This window comes from Chiroxiphia lanceolata, chromosome 4, assembly GCF_009829145.1.
Source record: "Chiroxiphia lanceolata isolate bChiLan1 chromosome 4, bChiLan1.pri, whole genome shotgun sequence".
Classification (NCBI taxonomy): domain Eukaryota; kingdom Metazoa; phylum Chordata; class Aves; order Passeriformes; family Pipridae; genus Chiroxiphia; species Chiroxiphia lanceolata.
In genome coordinates this window covers 41326097-41350828 of record NC_045640.1, presented here as the reverse complement: position 1 = coordinate 41350828, position 24732 = coordinate 41326097, and the positions used below count along the sequence as shown (strand labels likewise).

The window sequence follows — 24732 nt, the reverse complement described above, 5'->3', positions numbered from 1 at the left end:
TGGATTTGCTCTCCTCCCAAGGAGAAGGGAAAAAAAAAACCAAACCACAAAAAAACCTCAAGGGAAATAATTAAAGCATAAGCCAGTAAGACACATCACAAGGTTTAATGGTTAAGATTTAAGGAATTTTTTTGTTTGTTTGTTTAGGTTGGGAGTATTGTGGACTACTTTCCCCTTTTGCTTATTTAAAACCAACCACCTATTTTATCTCACGCGCAGGTGAAAACAAGGGAGTACAGGGTTACACTGGTTCTGAAAAGTCTAACGAGCTGCTACAAATGCCTCAGATGCTTTTATCAGAACTAGAATAGAATGTGTGAAAACAATGAATATGTTTATCTTATAAAGTTTGACAGACATGCTGCATTTACATTTCTGAGAAGCAGAAGGTTTGAAAGTATAGGCAGCAATGGACAACACAGGTACACTTAATTTGAAACATTCTCCAGACAGGGTTCTAGGAGCTTTTGTATTATAAAACTTTCCAACAGACCACCACATGCTAGTAACATTATGATCTAATTTTATAGCACGAAATTGCTGCTTATCCATATCTGATAGCCTTGCTCAGAGACACCTGCAGAAAATCAAATGCTTGCAGGTTTATGTTGCCACATCTAGCTTTAAAGACAAATTACAAATGCTCTCATTTTCATTATATTTGTTTTATATTACCTAAATAACCATGCAAGATCATATGGTATGAGTACCTGCGAAGAATTCATGATTTCCTAAACTTGAGATTGAACAACAAGAAAAAATTCATAAATCTTTACAAGGGGAAAAGCTACATGACATGAGATGACAATAATATGGAAATAAGTTGATGTAAGAATGAAAAGAGGAATTGGGGGCGGCAGGGGTTAAAACCAAATTATGAAACATCTGGAACAACAAACAGCTTGATAAAACAATATTTGCCTACACTGAGTTCAAATAATGTAGAACAAATTAGAACTTGAATTCAGAAAAAAAAATATATACCTGCATCAATAAAGTGGATCCTTTTTTTCGTTATTGTTGTTGACACTACTAGTATTATATTTGCTCTTCTGGACAAAATGCTCAACAAGACCAAGCTAAGTTTTGTCTGCTTGATACAGGAAAATGAAGCATGAATTAGGAATCCAAAACTCCATTCATGATGACATCTATCAAGACCCAGTTAACAGATGCCAAGGTACGTTAGTCAAAGGGAATGTGACAGATGAGTTATATTACAATGGATTACATATGGTGTCCAGTTTTTCAAATTAAAAAGTGAACTGTGACACCACCAGGTTATTTTTATAGAGGCAAGTGGGAGTAGGTTATATTCCTGATTAAGAAATCTAAAATAAGCAAAGTAAGAAAGGGTCACCTTAGGAATTAACATGTTTAAAGAGCAATATAACACATGAAAAGAAAAGAATGTGCTCTAGATGCTACAGTTATATCAATCCATATTCTCCTTTTCTTTAGCATTTTGATCTGGTTGGTTTGAGTTTATGCATTGATATAAATTAAACTGCCAACCTCATGCAGAAGCAACCTCCTAATTTTGAATTTATCTTAATAGTAATGGGCAAGACTTTTAATAAGCTCTTAGGGGTTTATTTCTTCTGTTATGGTGAGTTTTGCTTGGTTGGTTGTGTTCTGTTTGGGGGTGGGGGCTGTGGGGTTTTTTAGGTGTAATTTCTTTGGGTTTTTTTTTAATGTTTGGCTTTGGGGGTTTTCTGTTTTTTTTATTGACTCAGCAAGACCAGAAAGAGGAAGAACAGGAAAGGAAAAGGAGGAACTGAAGTTTAGTGAACCAACAGGTGAGAGCCCATACATCACTTGTCATAGTCAAATGAGGACTCTGTGTCCATAAAAGGCTTATCTTGTGCCTTAGAAAGGCACATACAATTAGACTGATGTAACAGGAAACAGTAATCTGTGTTGGACAGTTATAGTGATATGAGTTTGTTCTTCTACATAGTTCAGAACTCGAGTACACTCACACCTTCTGTCAAGTCTTTTGAAATGGCACAAATTTGCTGCTTTACTCAAAAATGAAAAAAAACCAAAACAAAACAAAAAAAACCCACAAAAAAAACCCACCAACAACAAAAAAAAAAAAAAAAACAAACACCACCTGTCCCAGCAAGAAATCATTTTTTGAAAAACACAATCATAAACTTGATTTCACTAGTAGTCAGTTCTAGCAGCACTCACAGTGATCAAATTAAATTCTCAGCTAATATGTGATTTGAACCACTCAAAATCCTGAACTCCTTTAGCAACTATTGAGATTCAGTTAAATAATACGGAGATCTATTAGTGAACATAACAGATGAGCAGACATGCTCACTGCCACTCACACTATTCAGATGTGCTTGAGTACTACACAATAAAACGTTCATAAAGAACTTTAACTCCGAAAAAAAAAATAAGGGAGGTCTTTTTTCCTGAAAAAAAAAAATCCTTCAAATTTTTACTTTTTCAGGCCTTCTAAGTTCACATATGTGCTTTGTGACAATACTCCACTAAGACTGAAGAGTTCTTCCTTTCTAGACTGATCTTAGTCATACAAAGACTAAAATATGGAGGGCTATCATTTCTGCATAAAAGAGCCAGATATAATAACAGTCTAGAGATTCATCACCTTTCCTCTCATTAATGAGCTAACTCTCAGAAAGACAAAACCACAGAAGAGCAAGATAATGTACTAGGCAATTCACTTATTCAAGCAGCTTCATGTGGCCATTTTCCATGAAAGATCTCAAGAACTAAAGCTTATTTTTAACATTAGATGAAGTACCTAGTAAAAGACATCTTTTGCTATCATTCCTTTTAAAACATAGTGGGAAAGACAACAGAAAGAAGAAAAAAATTAAAACAAAATATTTCCTACTTTCACCTTTTCTCTCCTTCTTTCCTGGTTTTCTTTGGAGACTCCCTGCAGCCACAGTAATGATGCTTCAAAACATACCTCTTTCTTCTCTGGATCAAACATGCCATCACCAGATGTATGACTGATAACAGATTCAAGGCTTGGAAGGATTCTCTGGGAGACACAAAACATTCCTATGCAAAGAGTTTTATTGTTTTTAGAGGACGAGCTTGTTTTAGGCTTCAAATTAATTTTTATGTAAAATCCAGAAATGAGGGAGTGGATGGGGGTGAATATGTCAAAACATAAACCTCTAGATTTTATTCAGTCCAACCAAAATACAAGGAAAGGAGGCACAACAAAATGGAAGAGCTCCTCTCTGAAGGTGTAAAAGAGATAGTGAAGTTCCACGCTTCAGTTTAATTTCAAAATATTTCATGTGAAAATGTGTGAAGTCAGAAAAATTTTACTTTAGTGGAACTAAAAAAGACGACGTTCTCTTTTCTTGCACCAAGCAGAAGCTGCAAGTAGAAATATTTCTAGGCTAACTCTTAAAATATGGTAGCTCACAACTGTCCTAGTTCTGGCCCAGGTCAGGGGAGGGGGTGTGGCCAAGACATTGTGTTATTAGATACCATCTTATGTCACGGCCTGGGGCAGGGAAAGGGGACTCTCTCACTTCCACGAAGAAAGGGCATGGTTTTCATTCAGGAGCAAGCCTGGCAGACAGAGCGATCAGGGTGGGGTGCCACTGACTGTGGTCATGTCACATTGGGCTTTGGTGAGTATTTTTGCATGTAGATCATCCTCTCCTTGTACACTTTTGTTATTAGCATTGTTGCTGTCACTGTTTGTTTTCTTATCTCATTGCTGTTCCCAGTAAATCTGGTTATCTCAACCAGTAATTTTTACCTTTTTGTGCCTCCAGTTCTCAACCCCATCCCTGGATTGGGAAGGGGGAGTGGACAGGAGAGGAGAGAGTGAGCAGCATCTGCTGGGAGAGTCTCAGTGGGGGACACTAAATTAAGGAGTGCTGTTCCTAAAACATGACAGCCCTATGACAACACAGAAACACGGCAACAGGGACATAAGATTTTGAGGAGGTTTCATGATGGAAGACAGTCTCATATCACACTATGCAGCTAAAAAAGCTCTACCTGCTAATCAGAACTTGCATGTCAAGACTTGTTCTCCATGACAAACCAAAAATCACAGAGAACCAGACATCTTCCCTGTCAGGCATTTATAAGCATCATTACAGGATGATTCTTAAGACAGCAACTAAGTCATGGAGAGAAGCTACTTCTCTTTGCATGAGGAACTTCAGGAACAAGGAAGGAAAGGTACTACACAGCACTTTGAGAAAGAATTAGAAGAGAACATGTCTTCTTAGTCTTTTATTCACAGGTGCCTGTAATAAAGTCATAATCAAGGCTGCTGTATACTTATTTTAGTTAATGTAGAAAAAAATCAAGACTATCCAGTCTCCTACAAGCATTTAACTTGCTTCTTTGGAAGAAGTTTCACACCATTAGAAAAACAACCAAGATTATTTCTTCTGTGTTACAACATAGTGTTTAAAAGCTACAGATTCATCATATTTTTGTGAACACTAAGTCACATAAAAGTAACCTTTTAAAAAAGATTCTTCACACTGAAATGTAAAGAACTTTTGGAATCTGTAAAAAAGGAGAAAGGAAACCACATCACATGATAGATTTTGAGAGTGATTAAGGAAATGCCAGTGAACAAAATCACATCGTAGATAGTGCTTTCTTCATTTATTCAAGAACAGTTCATCACTTAAGGAATATAATTACACATATTCTCCCACTTGGTATTATGAATGCAATCACAGATGTAAGAGCACATGTACTTTTAAGCATCATGACTTTAAAAAAACAAAAAACAGAAAACCAAACCTGTAGCATCTGAAGACTGTTACTTTTATTCTTTGTTCCTGACCAAAGTTTTTTACAACCATCAAGGAAATTGTTGGTATTGATGGTATTTCATCAAGGAAATACTTTGTAATTGTAAGTGCAGGACAATAAAATGAGAAAAAATAATCTATAGATATTCCCTATCTTGATTGTGACAAATAAAATTTCCTTAGACCATCTGTTCTTCTTTAGGTATAAAAGCTTCCAAAACAGAATAGGGCATTAAGCAGCCATCCTGCACAGAAGTTTCCTGTTGCTAAGAAACAGGAAGGAAAATAATATATCCAAGGTCATCAGCTGTTACTGAATTGATTCAAGCTGATAAAATTTTTGACCCAATTTGACATATTTCATAAGTAATCAAACAGACCATTTGTTTAGGCTGTTTGCTGTTTCCATAAGCTGTATTTTGCTTAGAATTTTTATATTTGCATGGAGATAAGTAAAACTGTGTTCAGTGAACAGTGACAGAAATGTCTCTCTGGTTAGGCAAATCAACAGGGAATTACAGTACTTTGAGAAATCGTTCTTGAGGAGTTCAAAAATTCATCGCATTTTGTATGACCTTTCATTTCTAGCAGCTTTTTCATTGGACAGACTTTAGTTCCAGCTTTAAGTCAAAGGTTAACCCTTAAAATGCACCACTTCTTTCAACAAGTAAATTAAAGACAATAGTTTCACCTGAGGCACGACTTCTGTAAACATGAAATAAGGCATTATTTTCTTGCTATTCCCAGCTCATTGATTCAGCTCCACTCCCCCTCAGAAACTAAGAAATCCAAACCATCTCTATACAAAATAAAATCCAAATAAAGTATTAATACAGTGAAATTACCACACGGCTTCCAATCGTGTCACTTCAAAAAGAGCACACAAAACAAGTCCCAGGTTTGCTACATAAACATTTAGGAAAAGATGTCTTAAAAAACATTTAGTATGTCTGCAACTCAGTATCATTACCCACTAAGTTTAATCAATTATGATATTTTTTCCAAAAAGCCAAAACAAAAAGTCACAATTACTTTAAAGAAGGCTTCCAATAAAGATTAGAGAATAAGATAAGGAAAGTTTGGGGGGTTGTTTTAAAAGCATTGCTCAATTTAACAACCTAGGTTCTTCCCCAGCCAAGCTGTAGGGGCACATAGAAGCAATCGGGTACTTCGCTGTTTCTCTTTCTACTCTTCCTACAGGTCTGCATAGCTCTTATCAAGTAGCACATTCAAGAATTTCCCTCTTTCACTCTAGGGAGTTAATTACACTATATACAAGGCCCTGGAAAACAACATGGTTCCAGGCACAAAGAGTACCATGTTATAGTCTACTAAACATTCAAAAAAGATACAACACAAACAAAATGTAAATAGCAACACCTTCTACAAAAAACCTAAACAAACCTGCTAGACAACAAGTCTATTTGTCTCTTACGCAGTCTTTCCCACTGGTTTGCTGCATAAGCTTGAACATATACTGACTATAACACATGTTCAACTACAGAAGTACAAATGTTTTATCTTGATGCCTACATTCTTCAGTCTGAAAAGGCAGTTCACAAAAATATAGCATGTGCCATACGGCTATTCTTCTGGCTTGCAAAATACCTCTTGCTTACCAGGCTTGTTCCTGACAACTGCCTGAACTCTATAAAAATAGTTTCTTCTTACTGCCTCCTATTTGTTCTCTATATTTTCTGCTTATTATCTCCTCTGAAAGTAACATCAGTGATAACACCTCTCTTAAGAAAAAAGGGAACCCAACAGTGATAATGCCACATTTTGGTGCTGAAATAGCCACGGAGAGCAAAGGTCAAACAGCCTCCTGCACTCTCAAGGCTTCTTAATCACATCAAAGGATGCTGGTACCTTTGAGGATCCTGTATAACCACTCGAAATTGCCTGTATTAAAAATAATTATTAGTAGTGTTGATACATTGATACACTATTTTAAAATTTAATTTCATTAATTTACTATTATTGATAATGTTGATATATTACAATAAAAAATAAAAACAGATGTTTATATTAAAAATAAATTAATTAATACAAGATACTCAGTAAGAAACCCAATCCAGGCTTTTTCCTTCCCCTCTGACTCATTCTTCATTTATGGACTAAATTTTAGTACTCTGGTAATACCCAAGACTTTTCTAAACCACAAACTGGTTTAGCCTGTTTCCTCCTTTGACACCTCTTAAGCCTACCAACAGTTCTCATGTTGACAAGGAAATGGAAGGCTGTTCCAGTCTATGAGTGGACAGAGGTTTCATTTCAGCATAAAACGGGTAGTAGGGAAAGCTATGCAGCAAATTTCTACATCAGCTCTTACAAAAGGAGAAGATATTAATTTGAAAATATCGCACTCATACTCATCCTTCCAGAGATTTCATTCACTCCCAATCTCAAACTCACCTACCCACAAGTGACACGTCTGTCTAGATGCCAGGATCACCTGTGCACAACAAAAAGGACAAGAGGCACCAGCTGTCAAATCCTCACAATGTTTCTGGTTTTATTCTGAACTTGCAACAACAAAACAGTTCTTGGACAGATCTTCATAGCTTTTAGGAGCCAGGAGCCATTGTGGGGTGATCCTCCACACCAAACCACTAAATCTCCATAAATCTTAGGCCAGTTTGTTTCCTATTCTGTTTTTCTTCATTTGGAATATGGTCTATAGCCTGTTAGTCTGTTGGGCACGTAGGAAAAGTACTGGTGCACATAACAAGCTTTCACTGACAAGTCACTTGCTCTTCCAGAGGGTATCCTGGTCTCAACCCAAATGAAGTATTCTTTTCTTTTAATACTTCTGCTGTTTCTGTTTGCTAAACACACCATTTCTACTTCATTCATACCGACCCTGATATACCTATTACAGATCTCTAAAAACTATTAGCAAAGGTATGTCAAGCCATCACAAACAGCACAAACTGTCATATTCCTGGAAATCCCAGCAAAGAAGCCAAAAGCTGATGACCATCAAAACCAGCATCTGGACAATGCTCTCAGGCACATGGTGCAATTCTTGAAGTTGTCTTGTGCAGGGCCAAGAGCTGAGTTTATCTAAGTTCTGTTTTCTTGATGTCCATCTGCAAAGACCATTCTCCATTATTCCATAAACTGTAGGTTTTAGTCTTTCATTATGACAATGTACCATGTGGGTATGTTTCCAAGGGATAATTAAATACCAACACACAGTATCTTTATGGATAACAGCTTATATTTTTCCTCATAAAGAATAGTTTTACTTCCTGTCTTTACAGCATTTGTCTCCTCTGTCTTGATTTTGGCCATGAACCAGAGAGACAACTATGTGCTCAGGACTTTCCACAACACTAATATTGATATGTAGGTAGGGAATCCTTCTTCCTAAAGAAAATGTTTTCAGTATTCTGTGCAGCAACTGTTTATCAACTATGCATACTTTCAACAGCTAACAAGCAAGCTTCACATTTAATGCTTTCCACTGAGAACATAGGTTCTCAGCAAATACAACTAATTACTATACAGCACCTAAAATAACAAAATTAGGAAAGTTTTGAAGGAAGTTTGAAGGAAGATATCTTCTGACCCAAAATAACCATAGAAAGATGAAACAGAGAATCAAGGCAAAAGTAGGTGAGTCTCAATGAACATTAAATTGATTCTAAAATCCTCCAGTAAGTAAACAAACACTGATGTGCAGAAAGGGGATTAGACCACCAGGTCTTTCAAAAAAACTCTACATTAACCATTTTTTATTGCTTTCTTTACAAGGTATGGGTTCAGTCAAACAATTTCCAACCTAGAAATAAAACCATTCAGGGGATTTTTTTGTTGCAGAACATTCCCTAACTGAGAACCAATGTTTCCTGGCAGAAATACTCACAATTGTCAACTGTTTTGCTACCTGAAACAGCCTCTGTTATTTCCAAGTACTTGCAGTACCTGCCAGTTCTGCAATCCTTATAGCATTCACTACAGGACAAAACACAAAGCCTAAGCTTAAAATGTTGACTGAAAGCCAGAGAAAATCACTTGCTGTCTAACAGTTTGAATATTATGCCAAAAATAAGCAGTAAGTTAGTTCAACTGGACTATTGTCAAAACCAGACCTTGCTTAACACAGTAGTAATGAGAGCTGTGGCACAATATTCACTTTTTCAGCATCACAAAGTTCAAGACAGGAAACATTCTAATCATGTCCTGTAAGATGCATGGTATTTGTGCCTGTTTATTCCAGCCTCGAAGCTGAGAAAGGCTTGGTGTGTTTGCCCGGTGAGGACACTACAATTGTCCACCAAGAGAAAGAGCAGCCACTTATAACACTACCTGTACAGTCCTGCAGAGTATGACAGCTAATCTTTCCCCCGTAGTTACTATTATCGTGTAATTACTGCTATATGTCATACTAATATAGTAGCTACATGACAGTAGGGGTAACCATCAGCCAACTGAAAAAATGGAAGGCATGCTCTTCATTGCTTCAGCATTAAAAAAAAAAAAAAAAAAAATTGATCTAGCAGGAGGATATTTTACATTCCTTGCCTGTGAAGAAGATCAGCCCTCTCAGGTCTAGTTTAGAACAATTACTTTCATTTTACCAGAAAAAAAATTATTTCATTTTCATATTCACAACAGAAGCGGCCAGTCCGAGTGAAAATACGAATATGTAAGTTTGTTTGTAATTCCACACTTACTGCCTAACAGTTAATTTGTCAAGGGTATATATCTAGGTATTTAATTCTTTGGAGTCTTTCAACCCATGTGACTATTCAGATTTTGAAGCTTTTCTTCATTGCCTGTCTGAGCAGGTGAACTTACAAAAAAAACAGGTATGTGTTGTATCAAAGCTGTTGAAACAGCATTGACTTCTAACTCCTTGTATCTCATTTCATCTCATTCTAGAGACAAGTACAGAGGAAAGGCCATACCACTGTCACAGACTGAACAAACTTGATAACAATTTTAAATGCAAAAATGGAAGTGTAGCAACTGTGTCTGACAAGGAAGACTCACCCCTGTAAGGCAAAATGTTGCATTTAGTTGCTATCTGATGTTATACTTGAAAGATGTATCTATTTCACTCCGATAAAGTTCCTGCTGGAACAGATACAGTCAAAAATATTTTGATATGGCTGTCTACTCCTAGACTTCCATAGCTGGAAAAAAGATGCCAGCAGTTAAACTGGTGATATTTTTAATCACAGTAATGGCTGAGGTTTACTTCAGTTTAGCACATGCCCCTTCACACAAAAACCATCTACGTGGACGAATACACACAAACTGCTCCAGAGCCAGCACTAGCTGTGTTTTTGCTAATCAGGCTCGTGAAAAAGAGCCAGCAAATTGGGTAACAGTGACAGTAACAGAGCATTATGCAGCTTCTGGACTGAAGGTAGAGCACAAGCAGCTCTGAATATGGGGAGAAGAACAATGTATTAAACTAGTCGACTATTAAAATAAGGTGGAGGTGCAAAAGATTTGACCTTTATTAAGAGAATGTACTCTTGAATGCTACTCTAGACTGCATTTCTTTACCAGTTTCTCCTTCTGTTCCTCTTCCTTCTCCCCCCACCCCCATTCTTCTTTTTCTTCTGGAAGCCTTATGGTTTGTCAAGTAATTTTTTTAAAAGGCTTAAAAGAATCAATGGGATGAGCAAACAACTTTCTGGGAGCTCTATCCAGGATGTTTCCTTAGCCATAAATAACTAACTAGTTTCAAAAACAGCATTGCTCTATTTCAGTTGCAGAGCAGGTGGTCTGTTAAATCTTAAAAGTTATGTCTGTTAGTTAAATGTTCGTGTAAATATTTCATTAGGCTTCCTGGCTTATAATAAGCATTGCTTAACACTATTTTATGCAACACAAGCTGCAGAAATCATTCTACCAAGGGGAAAAGAAAAAAGATGGATGAGAATTGGATAACTGCAGTTGTGGGGTTTTTTTAATATCAAGGAAAAAAGATCATGAATTTTAAGTTAAATGTGCCTGTTTAGGGAAGATACATCTTGTTTCATGTTGACATTTTATAGCCTAGGCAAGTAAACCCACATTATCCCTTTGTTCTCTTAATTATAAACTTATTCAATTATTTTTAAAAATCTTTCCTTAAAAAATTACTTTATAAATAGTTTAAGAAAATATAGAACATGTTTTTCTACAACAACTTACCATAAATTAATTTATTTCTATAACATATTTTGTGATCAAAAAACATTATTAATCTCTCTGTGTTCTAAAGCAATAAAGAGAAAAAGTCAAGCAGGAGTAGCATATAGCTGTTTAGATGTCAATAGTCAATCTATTTGTATTTCTATAAAGTTGAGGGATCTATCTGTTGGTTGACTGGTGCTCTCCCAGAACACTAACAATTAAACACTACCAGAAGTTGCCTAGTTTCTCTGTCAATTTTGCAAGACATCATCTGTTTAGTGGTATTTCCCCCTTGGAAAGTGATTTAAATAATCCTAAAATGCAAATATCACACAGGATATTAATTATACTTTAAACAGCATTTTTATTCTTATTTTTATTTTTTTTTGTTCATAACATTAAGAAAAGAAACCTTTTCCTCAGACAATTTTAATGACCATGCTCTCAGATGTCTGTTATATTATTTGTTCTTTCATGAAATAAACTATTTTATTATTAGCCCAAAAAGTAACATTGTCTGTCATAATTCTTATTAGTTTGTCAGCACAGAAGAGCATAATTCACTGCCCTTGCAACAACGAACTTTTGCACACTTCAACAGGATTATGTAGAGATAGTGAGGCATAAAGTTGTAATTTAGAGATCCAAAAATAGGCTTCGATTCTTATTTAACTAAAGGTGAAATTGAAAAGTTAATATCTGGAGGGAAAAAACCCAGATTTTTTTTCCCATTTCCAGCAAAGTATCTGCGTTCTCTCTGTACATTTAAAGTAATGCACAACAACTGAGACGATTGCACAGGGAATTGCAGACAACATAATGTATGAAGCACCATTATGGAACTGCACAGCCAACAGAGCATTAAGGCATGGACAACATTCCAGCTCTGTAATAACTATTTCAGAGGAATAAAAGTAAAACTCATACAGCTGCAGTCCTATGGAGACCATAACACTACAGAGTGAAGCAGAAAGAGAACTGGAGTAAGCTTCACACTACTCCCCAGTAATATTTAAGTAGGAAGCTAGGTCTGAGGCTAAATTATTAAAACTGAGAGCAGAATTCTCTTCTGCAAATTTGCTAAACCAAAAGGTACCCATTACAATGTAATGTCATTTCCTGAATAATACTGAACATTTTTAAATGTAGACATGATACCTGGCTCAGAAATATCTCCAGACACTAACATACAGAGCTGTACAGTCTCTACAGCAAGCAAGCACTAAAATTCCTAATCATCTAATTCTTCTGCAGATCAGATCCTGGCTTTCAGAAAAGGAGAAGAATGACACAGTGAAAATACACATTTGCAAATAAAAAAAATTAAAAATGAATAAATAAACAAACTTTAAAAAATAAAAAATAGGTCTAGCATCAAACAGGACCTATGTGGGTAGAAAAGGATATACGCCATATATCCCGGGCAACGTTTAGCTGCCTAACTACAAAAGATCCTCCTCCCCTATTGTGTATTCACTGTGTAGTATAAAATGAGGTTAGAGTTCTACAGATAAAAATGTCATACAGGTCAGATTTATCCCCAGTACATCAAAATTTTGAGCAACGGTTCTAGAAAGGGGACAAAAGGTATGGAAAAAGGTATTATACACATCTGTAATACATACCCACATACACCAAAAACCTGCAGAGCAACTGGGGTCTGCTGTAATAGCCAAAGTAGGTAACAGTGATGAGGTGGTATCACCTGTGTGATCAATAACTCAAATTAATGGGACATTTTGTCTACACTGTTGTCACACTAGCATATCAACCTGGTTTCATTTGGGCACACCTGCCTGTCTGCCTTCACCATCTCAAACCACACATGCTGTGTTGAGCTGATGTTCTTGTTAACTAGCTCCTTATTATTCTCTCTCATTAGTATCCTTTCTGAATCACATCCTACCAGATCAATTCTTATTTTTTAGCACATATCATTTTTCCAGCCTAGACTCTGAATATCACTTCCCCATCCTACAGTTTGACTCCTCAGGTTTCATGCATTCATCTCTCTGGGTTTGTTCCCTTCCCTGTTATTTTCTCCTCCTAGTTTTGCTTTTGCAGGACTCCTACTTCTAATCAGCTTTCTCTTCCAGAGCTCTGGGGCAGCAAACAGCAAGGGTCAGTTGGGCTGCTCAACACCCTCATCTCCCACAGACTGAAGGACTCACGTCTGTGATTTCAGGGTAATCCCACTTTGGCCCAGCCATTAAATTTTACAGAGGTTTTAGCCAATAAAGTCTAGGTCTTCCTAGCACAAAAACAGGTGTTTTTGAGCTTTACTATTTTCCACAAGCAACTAAATCTTCTGAGGAAGGGGAGAAACTCATTCCTCAGACAAGAATTAATCTATTCTGTTTCAAGGGCCCTATCCTGAAACGTCAGTATATTAAGTTTTCAACTGCATTTGACAGTTATCTTTTGCCCCCCAGCTCAGCTCTCTGACCTTGCTGAAAACTTCAAAAATTTCTACTCAAAAGACTGGCAGACATCACACAGGGAGTTCAAAGCCCAGCAAAAGGTGTAAGTAACAATGACCAGTGTCATATATCAAGAAATCCTGACTTTAAATAGATTATTAGGATAAAAGAAGAGTATCCATCATTTATCACATTCTTAAACTACCATTTCAACTATCTACTTCAGAACTTTACCCAAGAAAGCTCTTTTCTAGTTTTTTTTAGAAATTTAACATTTCCACATGTTAAAATTTCCATTGCCTTTCTAAGGAAAATGATGTTACCTCCAAATTGTTTTCACTTTGCTGTAGTTGTTGAAACTGGTTGCTTTTGTTTGAAAACCTTTCCCAACACCACCATGGACAGAGAGCTGCATCTGCTGTAACATATGCTTTTACTATACTGGTTCACTTTATTTTAGGAAAATACTACAGAAAAAGAGTTCCCTGCTCCATGAATTTAGTTCCTTGTTCTGATAGGCATCTCATGACCTTTATGAAAACTTCTTCATAAATCTCAGACTCTAACACAGTAAGATACGGTTTGAAATAAAATACCTTCAGTTGGGAGACTATTCTATTGATTAGAAACTCTAATTTCTACAGTAAATTTATACACAGCCAACACGGTTATTTCGTCTCCTATCAGCATTGCCTCATTCCAAGTAATTCCTTCCATGTGATTATCCCCACACATTTATACAGTACTTACTCTATACATTTCATTTTACCATAGAAGTCAAGCTTCCAAATAATGACATAATACAAGTCAAAAAAGGTTGACACTACATTTTGTTTCTTAAAAACAAAATTGATCTTATTTACAGTTTAGCTATAAAGACAGCTATATAAGCACAGCTGAGGCAAAGGGGCCCTTAATCAGTCACACTTCCTTACAGTATCAGTCTCCTCGATAAATTCCTAATACCTTTTTCTAATTTTCTTTTACTATTATACACAGAAATACCCCTTCCTACAAAAGCACTTTAAGAACTTGATTAACACTGACGTCAAAACCATAATCCTGCAATTCCCTGGATTAACTTTTCCCCCTTAAAAAAAAAAAAAAAAAAAAAAAAAAAAAAAAAAAAAAAAAAAAAAAAAAAAAAAAAAAAAAAAGTACACTACATCTTTTCCTGCAGGCAACTGGAATTACTTCTGTAAAACATGGCACACAGTGAAGTTTTTAGACAAACCTAGACTTTTAATGTTTCCCATTCCCACTCTTGGAAACACATCTGATGAACTTTGTGCTCCTTGCTCCAATACCCTTTGCAAGGTCTAACTCAGCTTGATAGTTTCTCTGTGCAAGCTCCTGACTCCAGTCCTAAGGCACTAAAAACTTAGTTGTGATGATGAATACAGTTGTTCTTTCATGAGTTCAAGTGTATCTTAATGATGGCTCTGCAGAACACACATATGCTTAACTGTGGTTTAAAAAGAAGTAATTATAATGGTTACAGCCTTTAGAAGTAGCCTAAGTTCTGAAAGACATATACAGAAATACTATTGGCAATTCTGGAGAAAAAATGAGTTCCATTCAATTAGGTACAACATCACCACAGGCAATCAAAAGCACTCCCTTGGTTTTTGGTTTTTTTAACAATTATCATTATCTGGATTCCTCACAGATGTTTAAGTAATGTTGTAAACCATACTGTAGCTTATTGCTACTGACTAGTCCTTTAACTGAAGAATAATCCCTTTCAAGTTTTAAAATAAAAATCTAACTTGACTAGATTCACACGTCATGCAATTTGTATTCCACAGCATAAAGCCAAACGAGGCAGCAAGAATTACATGTTTTTCATTCCCACATATTATTTAACAAAATATTTTTATCATCATTTTACTCTGTAAAATTCCAATAAGCAAATGAAGATGGTTGCATACCGTTAGACTATATGATAAAAGCTCATTTGCACCCCAACAAAGGAGCACAGGGAGACAGTGGCAGGTGGGGGAACACAAATAATACCTTGCCCATCTTCTCCCAGGTCCACAACAGGAGTAATTAGCCCATTAGAGAACTCTCTCTACAAGCCTCAAGGACCACAGGGCTTCAGAATGACAGGCAGGAACACAAATTAGGGACTTGGAAGGAAGGGAGGCTTCATCCAGACTCTTCCCAGGGCTATCACAGGAGAGCCTTAGTCACACTGTCCAGGTGTTAAACCCATCATATGAGTGCCCAGGGGTGTGGGACACATTATGAGATGTAGGGGAAGGGCACTCAGGGATTGCACAAGACTTGCTATGGGATGTTTACAGGAGGAGCGAAAGGCAGGAACAGAGATGGATTCACATGATTTAGGGAGGAACAAGCATGAGAAACTAGAGGAGTAAGTGGATAAAAAGGGCCAGTTGCATGCAAATATTTTGCTGGTTGAGTCACTTGCCTGGTCATGCACTGCCTCCCAGATCAGTATAGTCTGTCCTATCTGCTTATTAAATCCCTTCTAGCTCTTTTCTGGGTGAGTGGCGCTGTTCATTCTGCAGGTGTGCACACGGAGCTGAGCACAGCAACTGGGGTGGGACTGCCAGCCACCAGAGAGACTGGGGCAAGTGGCTGCAAGGGTCAGCCTGGGCTGTGTCATGGGAACATGTGTCTGCAGTGCAGCACCTGGAGCGGGTGAAGGAGCACATTCACCTGTGTGCATGTGTACTGGGAATATGTGTTCAGCCTGGCTGCTGGTTGGACCTGGGGCATGGAGCTGCAGCAGTCTCACCCCTCTCAGGCTGCAGAACTGGCCTGATATTTTCCCCTAGTACAAGGGGGTTTTGAAATTTTAAACACAGCAGACGTTTAAAACAATATTTTCTTTTCCCATTTCACACATAGCGATCATCATCCTTCATTCCGTATCTCTGTTCTGCTTCTTTTTCCATTACTTTTCCACTCAGATCATTTCACCCACTTCTATCAATCTTCTCTTATCATAGATATTTTCTCTCCTCCTTTTCACTTCTGCCCTACACCATCTCAGATTTTAGCAGTTTGTTTTCCTCTAGTCTGCTTAGGCCTTTCTCCATTTTCAACAATCTTACCTTTCTCTTCCTGTCCATAAAATTCTTTTTATCGTTTCCTCTTTAAAATTTCTCAACCACCTTTTCAGTAGGGATAAAAACTGCCCTTTACACATTCTGTCACTTCTCATCAGAGTTCTTCCCGCTTGCCAAAACCTGTTCTTTGTAACATCACTCTCTTTCAAAGCAAAACACATGCAACTGAAGCCCTCATCTTCTTACTTAAATAAAACAGGGCTGTTTTAAAACACTGACCAAACAGGGTTTGCACTAAAGTTTTTTCACGGGAGGACAGAATGAAATCAGTACACTATTACTATGAATGCTGTTCAAAAGACTCAAAAAATTTAGAAAAAAGTTACAAAGTGCAAGAGACTGTTCATGTAATAAACCTATCAATAAAACACTCAAGGGTTATCTGTTTCTTTTCCCTTTCTCCTCTGTGTGTGGACAGAGAAAAATACAATTTGTGAGACTTTAATTTCTTAGGCTTTGCTCTACCTTAAGTCACCCAGCTTACCAACTTCAACATAACCATATAAAATTGCAAAGTTGAGTTCTTCACTCTAGCAAGAGTTTATCAAAGAGCTATTATCTTTTTTAAGCATTTTGCCTTTAATAGACAGGCAGTCCCTTTCTCTCAGCTCCACAGAATATTGCATCCCACCAGCTGTGAAGATCAGCATTTGAGACAGAATTAAATTTGGATTTTTTTGCAGGTATGCCACCTTCCATCCAATACCTCAGATCACCTGTTAGGACTTCCACTAACTTAAGGCATTGATTTTACTGTTTGAGTTTTAAGAAGGTACTATACAAACAAGGAAGGTTCATAGTAAACATTTTCAATCCTGTAGAGTTATGCTTACCAGCTTTATGGAAACATCTGACTTCACAAAAACCCATACCCATCAGCTGACTCTTTAAGGCTGTTTACCCACAAATAAAGCTAGCACAGAGAAAGACAATTTGATACCATTACTACATAGAGAAATTTTCTACATGGCACTGAAATTATTACTCAGTCCCATTAGCTGACGTGTACTTGGCAGAAAGACTTTAAATAGAAGAGATCACACCCCTGTGAGGAGATCGCAGACATCTTTTGAAGGGGGTTGGCACTCAGAAGCCATGCTTTATGTTTCTCTCCAAAGAAGCAGCACAGGCCCTCTGAGCCTGAAGCAGCAATGATGTAATGTAACACATTATCCACCACAGGCCAGAATGGGAATGTACCTGCATTCATAAATTACGCAGCAAGGACTGGTCACACGGCCTGATGCCAGTTTCACATACTGGAAATGTTGAAGTACAAGGTCTTCCCTTGGGAACCATAGTCATCCCCTTCTTATTACAGCCAAGGAAGCATGATTAGACTTGTGCTAGCACGTGGGACTTTCACTCTGAAGCCTATTTCTGAGCAAGGGTTTTTCCTTACTCCAGTTGATGGCATCAAGGTCCTTGAAACAAGAGCAACAGAGAGCTCACTGCAACTGCCTCTGCACTGAGCCAACCCTGAATATCAGAGATCTAGAGTTCACACCATGTCCTTCTGCTATAGAAAGAGCTTCTAGCTGATGGTTTCCAGCAATACACAAGGATTAATGCTGCAGTCCATATTATTCTCTCAGTCTCCTTTCATCACACTTAAGTCCTACAATGTCTTAGAGCAGACATGGGTTTCTCCTTAAAACTGTGAAACAGATTCATAGAATATCTTGAGTTGGAAGGGACTCATAAGGATCATCAAGCCCATCTCTTAGCCCTGCACAGGACCATCCCAAAGAGTTACACCATGTGCCTGAGTGTATTGTCCAAACACTCCTTGAACTCTGGCAGGCTTGATGCTGTGACCAGTTCCCTGGGGAGCCTGTTCCAGTGCCCAACCACCCTATGGATGAAAAACCTTTTCCTAATATATAACCTAAACCTCCTCTAACATAACTTCAGGTCATTCCCTTGGGTTCTGTCACTGGTCACCACAGAGAAGAGATCAGCGCCTGACCTTCCTTTTGCCTCCTCTCATGAGGAAGTTTTAGACAGCATGGAACACATGCACACCCTTATCCTGTCTGAAGACAACTCCAAAAGTTCACTTCTCCACTGGCCAGAGATCTTATGTTAGTTCTTATTTTATTACTACTTTATCTCATGCCAAAGTTTTGTCCCTACAATACATATCTAACTTGGTTCATGCTACATCAATTTCACTTCTGAAGCAATGTGTTAGTAATCGGCTTCCTCTTCAAACTTTCCTCCATGCTAAGTCCCTTTCTTCCATAACATGATTGGTACTTTTTTTTCCTTCTGGAAAAGACTCCAGAGAAGACAACCTTGAGGAAAGGAGGGAGAACCCTATCTCCCATGAGACCCACAGTCATCAAACCATCACAATGTAAGCTACACTCTATGGAGGCCAAGGAACTGCCCCCACAACTGCAAAGATGGCCTGGCTTTCCCTCACAGTACTTTTGTTTGGAATCTCTTCTCTGCTTTAGACAGCTAATGGGCAGAAACTGGAAAACGGAGATTAGTACGCTACTGACCTCAAACACATTTTCACTCAGTGATGCAGCATAACCAAAACAACTTTGGCATACACAGCTGCCCCCTACATCTCCTCAGTGGGAGACCTAACCATAAAATGCCATGATGATTACATTTCCAAAAGTTCCTGCAGAACCATGGTGCCATTTCCTTTCCCCAGAGTATCCACTCTACAGCTATGTAACACAACATGAAGTAAAAAACATAACACAATATGAGGGAGCAGTTAATTGTAGTACTTATAAAGATATTAAAAAAGAATAGAGAAACTATTCCTATGAGAAGAATAGAAAGCCTTACATGGAAATCAGTCAATGACCACTACCTTATTTAAAGAACTTAATTTGCAATAGAGATAAACAGAAAAGGAAGAATGTTGTTCTCTGGTTTTAGATTGTCAAACTCCTCTGTAGAAGTACTTAAACTGTTCAGTGTTATGACTGTTATGTTTTGTACCCCACATTTTCCACCATGTCCCACATTGCCCACTATTTTAATACAGTCAAATTTAACATACTCTTTTTGCAGAAATCATGTTTGACATCTAACTCTGTCTGCCTGAAAGTCAATTTGGAGGTACAAATAGACCAAACTTTGATTTCAGTTGCTGGTGGGCAATTGTAGAAACATTCCCAGTACATTGTACCCTTCTTAATCTTCCAGACTTAAGTTACATATTTTATTCTACTTATGTCTGAGAGTTTGGACTACTCTTTTTTGTCTACAAGCACAACCACACTGCTATAAGTGAAATAAAGACAACTTGAGGTCATGCAGCTTGCCTTTGTAAAAATGCACGCAATGACTAAGATGAAGTTTTAACAATTGTTTCACACTTTATCAAACTATCAAGCTATTACTTCACAGAATAGTTAAGATTGAAAGGGACCTGAAGAGATCATCTAGTCCAACCCCCCTGCCAAGGCAGGGTCACCTAGAGCAGGTTTACATAGGAACACATCCAGGTGGGTTTTGAATGTCTCCAGAGACGGAGACCATAACCTCCCTGGGCAGCCTGTTCCAGTGCTCTGCCACCCTAAATGCAGAGAAGCTGTTCCTCACGTTGAGTTAGAACTTCCTGTGTTTTAGTTAATGGCCATTACTCCTCGTCCTGTCACTGGGCACCACTGAAAAGAGTCTAGCACCATCCTCTTGGCACCTGCCTTTGAGATCTTTATATGTATTGATGAGATCCCTTCTTAGTCTTCTCTAAACAGGCCCAGCTCACACAGCCTCTCCTCATAAGAGACATGCTCCAGACCACTAATCATTTTGGCGGCCCTCTGCTGGACCTTCTCCAGAGGGGAGGATAACCTCCCTCAGCCTGCTGGCCACACTCTTCCTGATGCACTCCAGGATATCACTGACCCTCCCGGCCACAAGGACATGCTGCCAGCTCATGGTCAACTTGTCATCCATGAAGACCTTCGGGTCTTTCTCCTCAGAGCTGCTCACTAGCCCCCAACCTGTACTGGTTCTGGGGGTTATTCCTCCCCAGGTGCAGGACCCTGCATTTTTCTTTGCTGAACTTCATTATGTTTCTCTCTGCCCAACTCTCCAGTCTATCAAAGTCCTGCTGAAGTAGTGCAGCCATCAAAATGGATACACAAAACCAGGTAAAGTTATTTTACCATTTCAAATTGCTTTAAATGCATCATAAAGTCTACTTTTTAAATAGGTGTTTATTTCTCTTTCCTGAAGAATCTGATATAAATTGCTGTATTATCACACACCTTCCTGGAACAAAATCCCCTTTTCATTTACCAATGAATTGGAAAAATACTATCCAGTAGAACAGATATCCTTTTGTCTGGCCTCTGATCATTCTCTTCACTTTAAAGGAATGCACCTCGTTAACCCTGATAATTAACAAGGTTATTCTCATCATATTAAAGGTTTAAGTTCCTCTATTAAGTCATTATTTGAATTTGCACTGCTATTAAGATGATGAGGCTATTCTGGATTTAATTTCACATAACAAGATGTTCCTCTTTAAAGATCCTAATTTTTTTTCAAGTCAAGGCATATAATTTCATTGCCTTGTATGCTACGTAGAATCATACAATGATTTAGGTTGGAAGGGACATGGACCATCTAGTTCCAACCCCCATGCCATAGGCAGGGACACAATTAGCAAATCTACCTGATTAAGGAATGTATAATATACTTACAAAAACCCCAAACAAAATCAAAACTGAAAACCTAGAAGGGGTAAGGCAGTAATGCAAACAGTCAGCAAAAACATTAAAGAGGCATCTGGCAGCAGCATGGCTGTGGCAGCAGAAACCAGAGAGAACTGAAAAAGAGAAAAGGACCAAAACTACAAGGAGATGTAGTCTTCGGAAAAGACTACTAGTAGATGTATCAACTCCTAGCTGGACCATTTCAATAAGACTCCACAGACTACAGAGAAATTTCCAATTCCCATGCTTCCCAAACTTCCAATTCCCATTATGTCCCTGACTACAGCAGGGGGGTTGGAACTAGATGATCTTTAAGATCCCTTTCAACCCAAACCAATCTATGATTCCATGCCCTTTGCAATGGAAGTGTATAATACATATTTTGGGCATTTTCCTCTTAGATCATATGTGAGGTTTCCCAGGACTGTTTAGCTAATAAAGTCTTCAAAATATCTAATAAATGCTTTCATTTTTGCACATAGGTGTTCCTAGTACATGAACTTGCTTCCTCCACAAGAGAAAAGCCAGTTGTCTAAATCAGACAGCTATTCTGAGGATATTAAAAATTGCAGCAGTCACATATAGAAATCCCACATCAAATATAAAAATAAAATACAGAAGACGGTTTATCTCATTATCCATGCTGACATCATATTAGTTGATGTGTGCGGTAGTTAACAAACATACAGGAAAATTAGTCACAGTTACTTAGATTTGACTATACAGGTTTTATTGGCAGTACACCTAACACCAGAGAATTCAAGCACCTTAAATGCAAATATCTAGCAACATCAAATTAACACCAAGGGTTTTGCAAACAAGCTTTCTTTGCACAGAATTCAGTCCTCATGAAATAACAATAATAATGTCCTTTAAATGTCAGAAAAGTCAAGAGAACTTTCTGTTATAATATGAGGATTATTACAGTGCTGCCTGGATCAAACATTGAAAGGAAACAAGTTCATAGAGTTAAGGTCAAGGTCAGCTGCCAGCCCATAGGAGAGTTTCAAGAACTGCTGGTTTGTCCCATCCATGCACCTTAAAAGGGTGTCATTCATTTCATGTGCATTTCCACATGGAAAATTTTCATTTTTTTGTATTTTAAAGCACCCACTGCTAAATCTTGTCACAAGTACTTAGCAATGTGAGAAAAACATTAAATTATTCCCATAAAGAGTGTCAAGAATGCTGTGAAATATTCAGAATAAAGACACTATGCAAGTCTAATCAGCAAAATAACTCCCTTGGGAATTATCAATTTGCAAATTTCTCAAAACCCTAAAAAGGGTAAAGAAGTTGTTGAAAATATAGTAGGGTACCCACAAATGAGCCATACGTTGCTTTTTTTTTTTAAAGTCTATTGCAAGTAACTGTTCTTCAGCAGAACAAACTATGCACATTGCACATGAGATTAAAACAGGACATAATGGAGAGCAATATTTAACCATCCTGACAACTTTATGTAAGTTTGCATGAGACTTTTGGTCAGTAATATTTGACACTAGCAGAGTTTTTACCATTATTAGGAACTGCTATCACTGCCTCCAACACACCCTTGTATGTGGTTTGAACATTGGGAAATTCACTTGAGTTCTCATAGGTTCCACTGCTATCTTTGTTATTTAACACATTTCAGTTTTACTTTTTAAATTGTCCTTTTCCCATTGAAACCAATACCCAGTGAACAGCCAACCTGTGAGTTTCATTGCCATTAATTAGTTTCCTTCCTCTCTCAAACACAATATACACACAGCATGCATCTCCTCACACCCCACACCCAGGAGACTTAGGGACAGAACCCCAAACAGAAGGGTTTGTTTTTTAACAAGAAGTTTAAAGAGCTTAAAACTACTAATTTTTTTCCTTTCCTTTTTTTTTAAACAAACAATGAAAATAACCAGAGTGGCACTGGCATTGCTTTAATCAGTTTAAACTCGAAGACAGGAACTCTAATTAAAATCGGGAACTCTAGCTGTAAGAAACAGCTAATTAGTTCCCAACTTTTTAATGAAGTGCTGTGGTGGAGTACATATTAGCTGTTCAGTATTAAAAAGGAAATGTTCTGCAAGATAAGCTCATTCTCTCAAGTAGTACATCAGTTTGTCTATTTATTTCAACCCATGCCCCGTCACAGGGATTTAAGAAAACACACTACAATAACTATCAGATTTACAGATCTCCATCCATACACAGTAAGATAATTGAACTTCGCAGTATTTCAAAGAGAAGGAGAAATACAAGGCAGTTCATTACCTTTCTGTTAGGCAATGAAGACAACTGAAATCACATTACAGTATAAGGTTGTGTTTCCCTTCTTTCAATTCGTTCCTGGCCACAACTTGCAAACACAAGGAAAAAGAAGACGGGGAAGAAGTGAGATAAGGCATTTTATGCTTGTGTTCCCAAGAAGAGGAAAAGTGAGAACTGCCAGATAAAGAGAAACCTTGGCCAGTGAGTCTCCGCAAGACATGCTGACAACACTGAGAACCTGAACAACTTCGTCCACATTTCCACAGCTTTTAGTGTCCCCTTTTGTAAGGCTGGTACTTCTATTCCCCCCTCCCACATTCAGAGCATCAACTAAAAAAGAAATCACTTAAAAACTGATTACAAACAAAGGCCAGGTTCGCCCGCGTTCCCACGCCACGATTTTCAAACCCGCGTTCCCTCTTGTCGCGACATGCCACACTTACTAAGAAAGCCCTGATCATTAAAGCGGCATTTACGGTGGTGTCAAGCGGAGGAGGGTGTGAAATCGCCCCCGAGGGGCCGGAGTAGCCAGGGCGGCTGCTGCCCAAGCGCCGGCCCGACGGAGCGGCCAAACCAGCCCAGGATCTGCCGGGAATCCTTGCCCTGTGCCTCCCGCACCCGGCACCGCCCGGAGAGGGACCAGGGGCAGCATCAGGAGCCCGCGCGGATGCCCTGATGCGCTTCTCCCAAAAAAAGACCTCAAAACCGCAACAAAACAAAAACATACCAACAAACCAACCAACCAACCAAGCCCTACCCATATTTCCCCCACCCAAAAAGAAAAAAAAAAAAAAAGGCAGCACTCGTACCCGGGACCCAGCAGGTGCCCCGCCGCCACCGGTCTGGGCCGAGCCGCGCCGCCCCCCGCGCACTCACCAGCGGCGGGACGAGGTGCCGCGGGGAGCCCGCTGCCGGGGCGGCGGGTCGGACTCCCGCCGAGATGCACCCAGCGCCCCATCCCTTCTCCCGCCCGGCACGATACTGCCACCACCCCCGCCCCGCCGCCCGCACCGCCCCCCGCACCGCCCCATGATGTCACCGCTCCGGGCCGCCCCGCCCAGCCTCCGCCGGCAGCGGGGCCGAGGCATGCGGAGACCCCCGGGTACTGCGGGAGGAGCCGCGCCCGTCCACTGCCCCCTGCCTTGCCGTGCCGGGAGGGGCGGCTCTGCCCGCGGCGGCCGCTGGAATGGAAACGACTACGTGGGAAAAAGCCGTGTGGTCAAAGCTTTCACGCCAGGGGATTCACCCCCTTTCCTTCTCTCCCGTTTCTGCTTTTCCCGTGAAATAGCCTTAAAAATCAATATGTTACAAGTATAGAAATCGCACGTGGAATCCCTGGACG

The 24732-nt window shown here is 38.8% G+C and overlaps 1 protein-coding gene across 5 annotated transcripts in view; it reads right to left on the bottom strand.

Moving 5' to 3' along the window:
- MARCHF1 (membrane associated ring-CH-type finger 1) overlaps positions 1 to 24372 on the bottom strand; it is a 228733-nt gene extending 204361 nt beyond the window's left edge. For 4 of the 5 annotated variants that reach the window (XM_032686037.1, XM_032686030.1, XM_032686036.1 and 1 more), the window contains exon 1: positions 24267 to 24372. The gene's annotated coding sequence lies outside the window, so the exon portion shown is untranslated. The remainder of the gene's footprint in view (positions 1 to 24266) is intronic. The other variant, XM_032686031.1, reaches the window with a different exon arrangement.
- Positions 24373 to 24732: the final 360 nt, after the last annotated feature.